This window comes from Centruroides sculpturatus, unplaced genomic scaffold (genome assembly GCF_000671375.1).
Source record: "Centruroides sculpturatus isolate CEXI.00-Female unplaced genomic scaffold, Cexi_2.0 scaffold121, whole genome shotgun sequence".
Taxonomy (NCBI): domain Eukaryota; kingdom Metazoa; phylum Arthropoda; class Arachnida; order Scorpiones; family Buthidae; genus Centruroides; species Centruroides sculpturatus.
Genome location: NW_019384708.1, coordinates 1,079,724 through 1,087,747, shown reverse-complemented (window position 1 = coordinate 1,087,747; position 8,024 = coordinate 1,079,724). Strand labels below are relative to the sequence as shown.

The window sequence follows — 8,024 nt, the reverse complement described above, 5'->3', positions numbered from 1 at the left end:
TTTCATTTCTGTGTAAAGTATTGCATATTATAAGATATACACTATATTATTTGCCTGCCTACCTTCAATATTGATCAGTACCAAAGAGTGAGAGGTCATGCCTTTATACACTCTCAGTATTCTGACACTCCTCTATGCAAGGAATAGTTATATTAGCAAGTCTAGTGTATTACTTACAAATCTTTTTGAATTTAACTCATAAGTTGTGCTGACAGCACAACTTGATAACAAGTACAGAGACGAGGGGTGTTTGCAGTGACGTGCCGTGACATTTGATTATAGGGAAGCTGTGTTTCTGTAAGAAGCCGACTTTCAGGGGCAGTCAGTTAATTTAAATCTTTTTGAATTGTTTAACTTTAATTTCTAAATTTTTGATGCAATCCAAAATTGAAATATGTTGTAAATTTTCAAAAGAGAAAACAAGCCTGAAAGTTTCTCTATAAAGTAATTTTTTGGGTAATTTATATGTCTATACATTGCTGAGACAATTAAGCGATGTTAAACTTAGAACCATAATGGAATTTGACAGTTTTTTGTTCTATGTAAAGTTAATGATTAAACGCTGATTAAGGAATGTTTTATTAAACTTACTGTAAATAATAATATTTACAAAATTTAAAAATTAAACTTTATTAATTCTTTTGTATGTAAGAACACAACAAGCATTTCAATAGACTGGGAAGAAGTCAATCATGTAGGAATGATGTTTGATAGAAATTGTGGCTTGATGCAGTTTCACACTTTTCTGGGTTTGAGCATGTTTCAGTATAGATGTGTTGTGATGAATGACCAAAATGTTGACATTGGAAATTTTAGCACAGAGGCCAATGAATTGCTAGAAAGTCATGGAGAGCTGCTTTCAAAGGAACATTTGAAAGAGCTGACAGCACAACTTGTTATCAAGTTGTGCTGTCAGAGACGAGGGCAATGTTTGGCAGTGACGTGCCGTGACATTTGATAATAGAGAAGCTGTGTTTCTGTAAGAAGCCGACTTCCAGGGGCAATCAGTTAATTGCGCGTCAGTGATGGTCTAAGGTCTATTCGTATTCGATTTGTTCGATAAGCCAGTAAAAACCGTAGACTTATCTAAATGTGTTTTTAATAGATTATCTGACGTAATCTATCTATATAATCCATTGAACGCATGTCCGTCTGTTCGCGTAACGGTATGCCAAAACGGGCACTAGAGGCGCCCTAGCGATGATTTTAAATTAACAATAAAATATTTTTATTTGTAATAGGAATTTATTATTTATACCACGGAATGGTATAAATAATTATTATATGCCTTGCCTTGTTATAGGCCTCGATTAATCGTGCGCCGCACGTTTACAACATCCCGTGACTCACAAGACAGTGAACGTCGCGCATTGACTCACGGGAAATTTGTTGAAAAAATGGCGGATACATTAAAATCGTGGTTTACAAGCGAAGGTAAATAAACAAATTATACTATTTTAAAATATTTATAGAATGTTTAATAGGTAGAAATCTAAATCCGTATGACACGACTGGGACTTTAACAGAGCTGTAGAGCATATTGATAGGAACAGAAAAGTCAAATGAACCGTGCCTCATGGAAATTTGTAAAGAACGCCCACTAGGGGGCGTACCAGGCTACTAGTTAATAAATAAACAAGTTCAATATAATTACCTGTGTTAATAGATTCAATAGATTCCCCATGCCCTCTAAATGCCAATTATTAAGGCCGGATGGCCGAGCGGTTAAGATGGCAGCCTACCGCTCTGCGGGATTCGGGATCGAATCCGAACGGGTCGAAAAATTCCTGGGAATTTTTCGGGGGTGGTCCGTCTGGATATATCGGGCACCGTCCCTCACCACCCGGCCACCCCATTGAGGACCTGGCCGAATCCATAATGGCCCTGTTGAAAAGAGGCCCTCTTAGTGCCCATAAGGCAGAAAGAGTTAAAAAACAATTCCAATTATTGCTTTGATAAAAACATAACATCTACTAATTTAGATATAATATATCTATTAGCCGTAACTATCACGTTATAATTTTCAATATTTATTTTATATTGTTTACTAATGTTAAATTCTATTCTGCTTTGATTTCTATATTGCTTCAATTTTACAAAAGAATCGATGTGACATTTACGATTTTCGTGTCTTTTGCCAGCTTTACTCAAATTATTTAAATCGTCAAAGCCATTCTTATTACACACACTAATTAGTAGGCAAGGAAAACAAAACAATTTTTGCATTTTTATGCATCCACAAAACCATTTTATGTCTTCATAAATTTTATCGTGAAAATGTCGAACAAATTTTTTTGTTGAAGTATTTATATTTAATTTAGACATTGGTCTTTCTCTTTTAAGAATGTTTTCTTTTTCATTATATGATCTTGAGCCAAAACATTTTTAAAATAAATTTTCAATATCGCAATTACGATCGTTTGTCGCATCACTAGTATACCTCAAAGGGCGCTACGGGGGTTGTTGTAAATTTTAAACGTTTCTCACCATAGCTGTACAAATCTAAATATGATAAACTTAATACTAAGTAGATTGTCCGTCATTTGTTTTCTAACTAATTCGTTTTAGGACCAGGTGTCCACGGAAATTTCCAAAATTTACAACTTTTCAGTCACCCCCGTTGAAATGGAAAAATTTTTGTCTTTATTATATCTGATATTACAAAGAAATCAGTCTCCACTGTACTCGGCTACAGATTGGTTCGGTTAAGCTTTTGTTTAAGTAAAATTTTGGCTCTTTCATCAGGGTTTTGTTTATGTCCCCAATTCCCTAATCTCTTCATTATTTAACTACTTAAGTAAAAATAAGTTGAAACCCGTTACTTTGTACTCGAATATTTGTAGTCTCGGGAAAGAAGTGGAAAAACAAATTTTTGTGACAGACGGATATATAAATCGTAAATTTACGAAAAATAAATTCTAGAGCTTTTTCTGTACCTCGTGCATCTCTCTCATTCATTAAATTTAGTTGTAAATGATGCTACCAAAGTAACAGTTAATTTTTTAACATTGTACAAGAATTGTGCACGTTTTTTCCTGCATCCCCTTATAGATGGGACATACTAAATCGTAATATCACTAGTTTAACATTGAAATCTGTAATACAAAATGGGAGAACATCATAAAAGCAGAATAAATACATCAAACATTTTAGTAGATTTTTTAAACTCTTGTCAACTATACAGAACTATCATAAAAACGTACCAGTAAACTCCTATCGATTGGATTAAGTTATAAATCTACTCGCGATTCACATAATGGGGGAGGACGGTCAAATATCTAGCAGGCAGGCGGCTAACGACCCAGAACCGGTCCGGGATAGAATCATTGGAAGAGTTATACGATATTTTGGTGTGTAGCATCCACCAGCTAAACCGCGTGAGGTTTGTGCTCTGTAAAGCGTAGGCGTATAATCTGGCTGCTTTACACCATTCAAATATTTTCGCCGTGGAAGCTATCCCGTATTCGGCAATACTGTATAGCGCTTCCATTGGGAATATGCATATACGTATTTATATTCGAATATACAATATCAATCTTGTCATTGTTCTCACACGTAGTATAGAAATTTGTAATAAGATGCATAATGCGGTTTTAATAAAATATTAATTTTAATTAATTCACAGTAGGTTAAAATACGAAAATAATCGCGCAATATGTATTTATACTTTAGAAAATACAAGGAAAGCAGCGCTTCCACTCCTTCCAAGGACGGCACGCCACTGATGTTTGGGAAATGGTACCACCAGGACACTTAAAGCTTTAACACGGATATAAACTGCCTGTGAATCTCCTGACTGGGTTATTGAAAACGTAACTCTTCCACCAAAAGAGTTGTAACATATGTTCTTAAACCATATTATAACTTGTTGGAGGAGAGAAGGAAAAAGACCCAATAGACATACATATTGCAGTTCTAATCCAGAAAAACTTCTTAGGATGTCGATCTAAGTGACCTTCAAACCAGTTAAGGCTTCTTCATTCTGCCATTGTTTTAAACATGCTTTTAATTTACAATTTTTGTCTTATTTATGATTATTATTTATTTTAACTAATTATAAAATAATCATAATTCTTGATTAAAAGTGAAATATTATTAACTTTTAATAGTAAATTTCAAAACTCTCTCTTGCGGGAATTACGAGGCCATTTTTCATACCTATCACAGTTTTAGCCATAAGATAGAGTGAGTAAAAGGAAAAGTGTGATATGGAACTTGAGGAGCACAACACATTAACACCAATTAGACTATTGTGAGCCAACGAGGGTTCTTCACAGCAGCAAGCCAGTGCTTTTACGTATTACCAATTTAACAATTCGGAGAATATAATTAACTTAACATTTTTCTTTACATTTTTGCTTATTAGATAAAGCTTAAAATACAATTGTCAAGTGAACGTAATGTCTTAACTTTTGCTTTGTCGTGACGAAACATTTTTATAGATTAAAGAAAATTATAATATCAAAAAGAACTTTTAAATTAGCATTTGAAATAAAAATATAAGTAACGAGCAATTATTTATTGCGACATCATCGAAATGCCGGAATGCAATTTTTAATCATAGTTTTTAAATTTATTTAATTTAAAATATATGCTCTCCATCTGAAATTAGTAGTCTTGTCCCTGTACATTATACTTTCCCTGTTAGCAACAGAGTCATGCAGTCATCAAACTCCTTACATTAGAAAATGTTGAATTGAAATAACGTGACTTCGAATTTCGGTCGGAAGTTCATGTACAGTTAATCAGGGTCTTATGTCCCCAACCTTTCGATATCTGGTCTTGAATTTTATCTATCTATCCCCTTTCTCGAGATTAAGGAAAGACGGACGATAGTGGGAATTTATATGTCTACAATTACAATTTATAGCCCAACCATTTTAAACAATGATTTGACAAACATTGCTTAAAGACTGGAATAGTTTCGAGTCTTGTATATGCACAAACTATCGTAAGCCTATAGGGTGATGTGGTTGTTGGATTCCCAGAGTTCCGAAATTATAAACGAGTTAACGAAACCACCTAGAAAACTTGAACGCGTTCTATGAGTTTCATCAGAATTGTAATGACGTTTTTGTTTATAAATAAACGGTATTTTATGGTAAATGTAATTTTTCTTCATTCTGAGTGCATTTTAGATCATCTTCTCAGGACAAAATCTTAGTTACAACACTGCGCACAAATACACATTTTGATATTTGCTTTTGTATCATATTCTGGATCCCAGTACAAATTAATATTCAGGAATACATGTCAATCCCCCGTAACGTCTAAGGAGAAATCGGAATCGCTGCTAACAATACAATCGTATTCAAGAGGAACCACAGTATAATTAATTACATTTCACAAGGCACAAACCATAAACTGTTGCTGTACTCACCACGAGAATATTTCGACAGTATCGTTGCCATTTCGACGTTAATTAACAAGGATAGTCTCCACCGTGCTTCAATTTTTATATGTTAAGTAAAGTATATAACAAATAGCATTTGAAAACTAAAGTTTTAAAATTAATTTCTACAAATTTTCACGTTAATTTTGAAATTCAAACATAATGCCTCACAAGTTTTCCGGGTTTCTTCACTTGTCCAACACACAAATAGGAGCTAGTTACCCAGAAAGCACCCCTTTTGAAAAACCTTCCATATGTTGCAATTCAATCTTGCAAAACTCTATATTATTTTTTATTTCATTGTTCTACACTCAAATCTAAAATTATAATAATTAATTTTTCTGTTAAAATAATAAAAGTAATTATAATATTAATACAAGAAAGGAGGGAAATCTTAATGAATTTTAGAAACTAAACTAAATATTTACATGGTATCAATATTAATATCGATCTCGAACCACTTCCTAATCACAATATTACCGATATTGAATGATAACAATCGAGAGTATGTTTATAATAACGTTATCATAACAATAAAGGTAGTATCACAACATCAATTAAATGAAAAGGAACTTGGGATATGATGATAATAGAATTATGCAGATTTCTAAACGTAGCTTCGTGAATGAAATAAATTGCAAAATTGTAGTTTAATATTTCAATTCAAAAATGTTCTGAACGGAGTTAGATAGACGACCATCACGACTTTATTGATAACAGGAAAAGTATGATGTACAGGGGCAAGACACTACTAAAATTGAGAGCATTGTGACAATGTCACAATAGATAATAGCTCGTTTCTTAAATTTTTTGTATTCTCTGTTACTCTTCAATAGTCTGAATGTAATAGTATTTTCTGTTTATTTTATATTATCTATTAATTATATCTTATTTTATATATATTATTAACCCTTTAATACGTTTATTTAAGCTATTTATTCACTTCAAATTATCCTCAATATTTTCCCAAAACCCGTTTTAAAAGTGGGGGTGAGTATTAAATTTGTAGTAGTACAGTGTATTAAATAATATTTTAAATATACATTATAATAATACAAAAATTATTATTATTATTTTATATAAAAAGAAATATTAAATTAAATTTAAAAAATAAGGGAAAATACAATACTTGACTGATTGATTTATTTAAATAGAATGAAGCACAATTTGAAAGTTTTGAAAGATCAAATCTTTACAAAACTTTGTGTTTACATTCTTTCTGTGCACGAAACGATTTTTCTCGTGTAATTTATTATTTCGAACAAATATTCTGTCATTTTTCACTTCGTTATTGTATCCAAGATATTGACTTTCTAGCCATCGAGGGTTCGATATGAAAAGCGATTTCTCGTTTCTCCGAATATTAATATCAATTAAGCGATGGAATAGAATACGTTTTTGACATTAAAAATATTATCTGTGACTTTGTGTAAAGTGATTTTAATAATAATTGAATAATACAATAGTTCTCGTCCTTCTCCAAAGTTATCCAAACTAATGTAGTTAATGTATCGTTAGCAATACATTAATTATAAATCTGCCGTGAGATTTGCATTTATTTAAATAGCTAAAATTTATGTAAAGGGTGGTCTAAAAGTCTGTTAACCATTAAAAAAATTAAATTGTCCTTGTTTACTTAGTTTATTGTTTATAAAGTTTTGCAAAATGAGATTTCTCTTGTTCGATATACAAATTACAATACCTTGGCATATGTTTTCTGTTAACTGACTTTAGGACCATCTTGTATTTTTAACTTAAATTTATGAAAATCTATATAAAATGTTAGATGTATGCGAAATATACGACAGCTATTTTATTAGAAATATGATAATAATAATTGATAATAATAATAATAATAATAATAACTCTCCCTTGGTCACCATCTGGTCATGGTGAGAGAGCCCAGTAATTTTACTGATCCATAGAGCAATGCAGGCTAGAGCACAAGTTCCTGGTAGGAATCCACCTATGCCAGTAAGGTCTATGGGGAGAAATGAAGTTAAGAGTGACCACACCCACATTCTCTGGAGATATTTAGCATGGTAGTAACCAGATCAAAGTGTGATACCGGTTCGGACGACGTCCGGGTTAACAAAGTCCGCGTTCGTGGGTTAGGCAGAGGCTCACGTTCGAAAAATAGACCACAGTCTCTCTTGGTTACTGGTGGCAAAAGCAGCACCAGCCCAAGCATGGCTACTGCAATGCCCTCAACAGATGTGAGGAATCACCCTAGCCTTGGTGTTTCTATGGCAATGCATCCACAGACCACAAAGGCTGGAAAACCACGCCAACGGATGAAATCAGAAATGAACGAGTTTATCATCCGTATTTCCTACATCATCACAAGACTCGAAACAAACATGACAGCATACAGACAATAACTACACCATAGAGTATTGGCCTCTTTGTGCTCCTTGAGCGGTAAGGGGCCTAAAACCACAAAAAAAAACTACACCATAGATTCACACAATAATAAACTCACCTCACTGTTACAGAACAAAGGGTTGTTGATCAAAAAAGAACAATTATACACAACAACCTTATCCCACGAACAACACTTGAACTTATCAAACAACAGGTTGCTGATCAAATACATCAACAGACAGAAACATTTAACATTAATGAAGATCAC

The 8,024-nt window shown here is 33.0% G+C and overlaps 1 long non-coding RNA gene across 1 annotated transcript; it reads left to right on the top strand.

Moving 5' to 3' along the window:
- Window positions 1-1,380: 1,380 nt before the first annotated feature.
- On the top strand, window positions 1,381-4,300 carry LOC111627717. The gene is made up of 3 exons (XR_002757050.1): window positions 1,381-1,434; window positions 3,673-3,965; window positions 4,110-4,300. It is a non-coding gene; the product is annotated as an uncharacterized LOC111627717 (long non-coding RNA).
- Window positions 4,301-8,024: the final 3,724 nt, after the last annotated feature.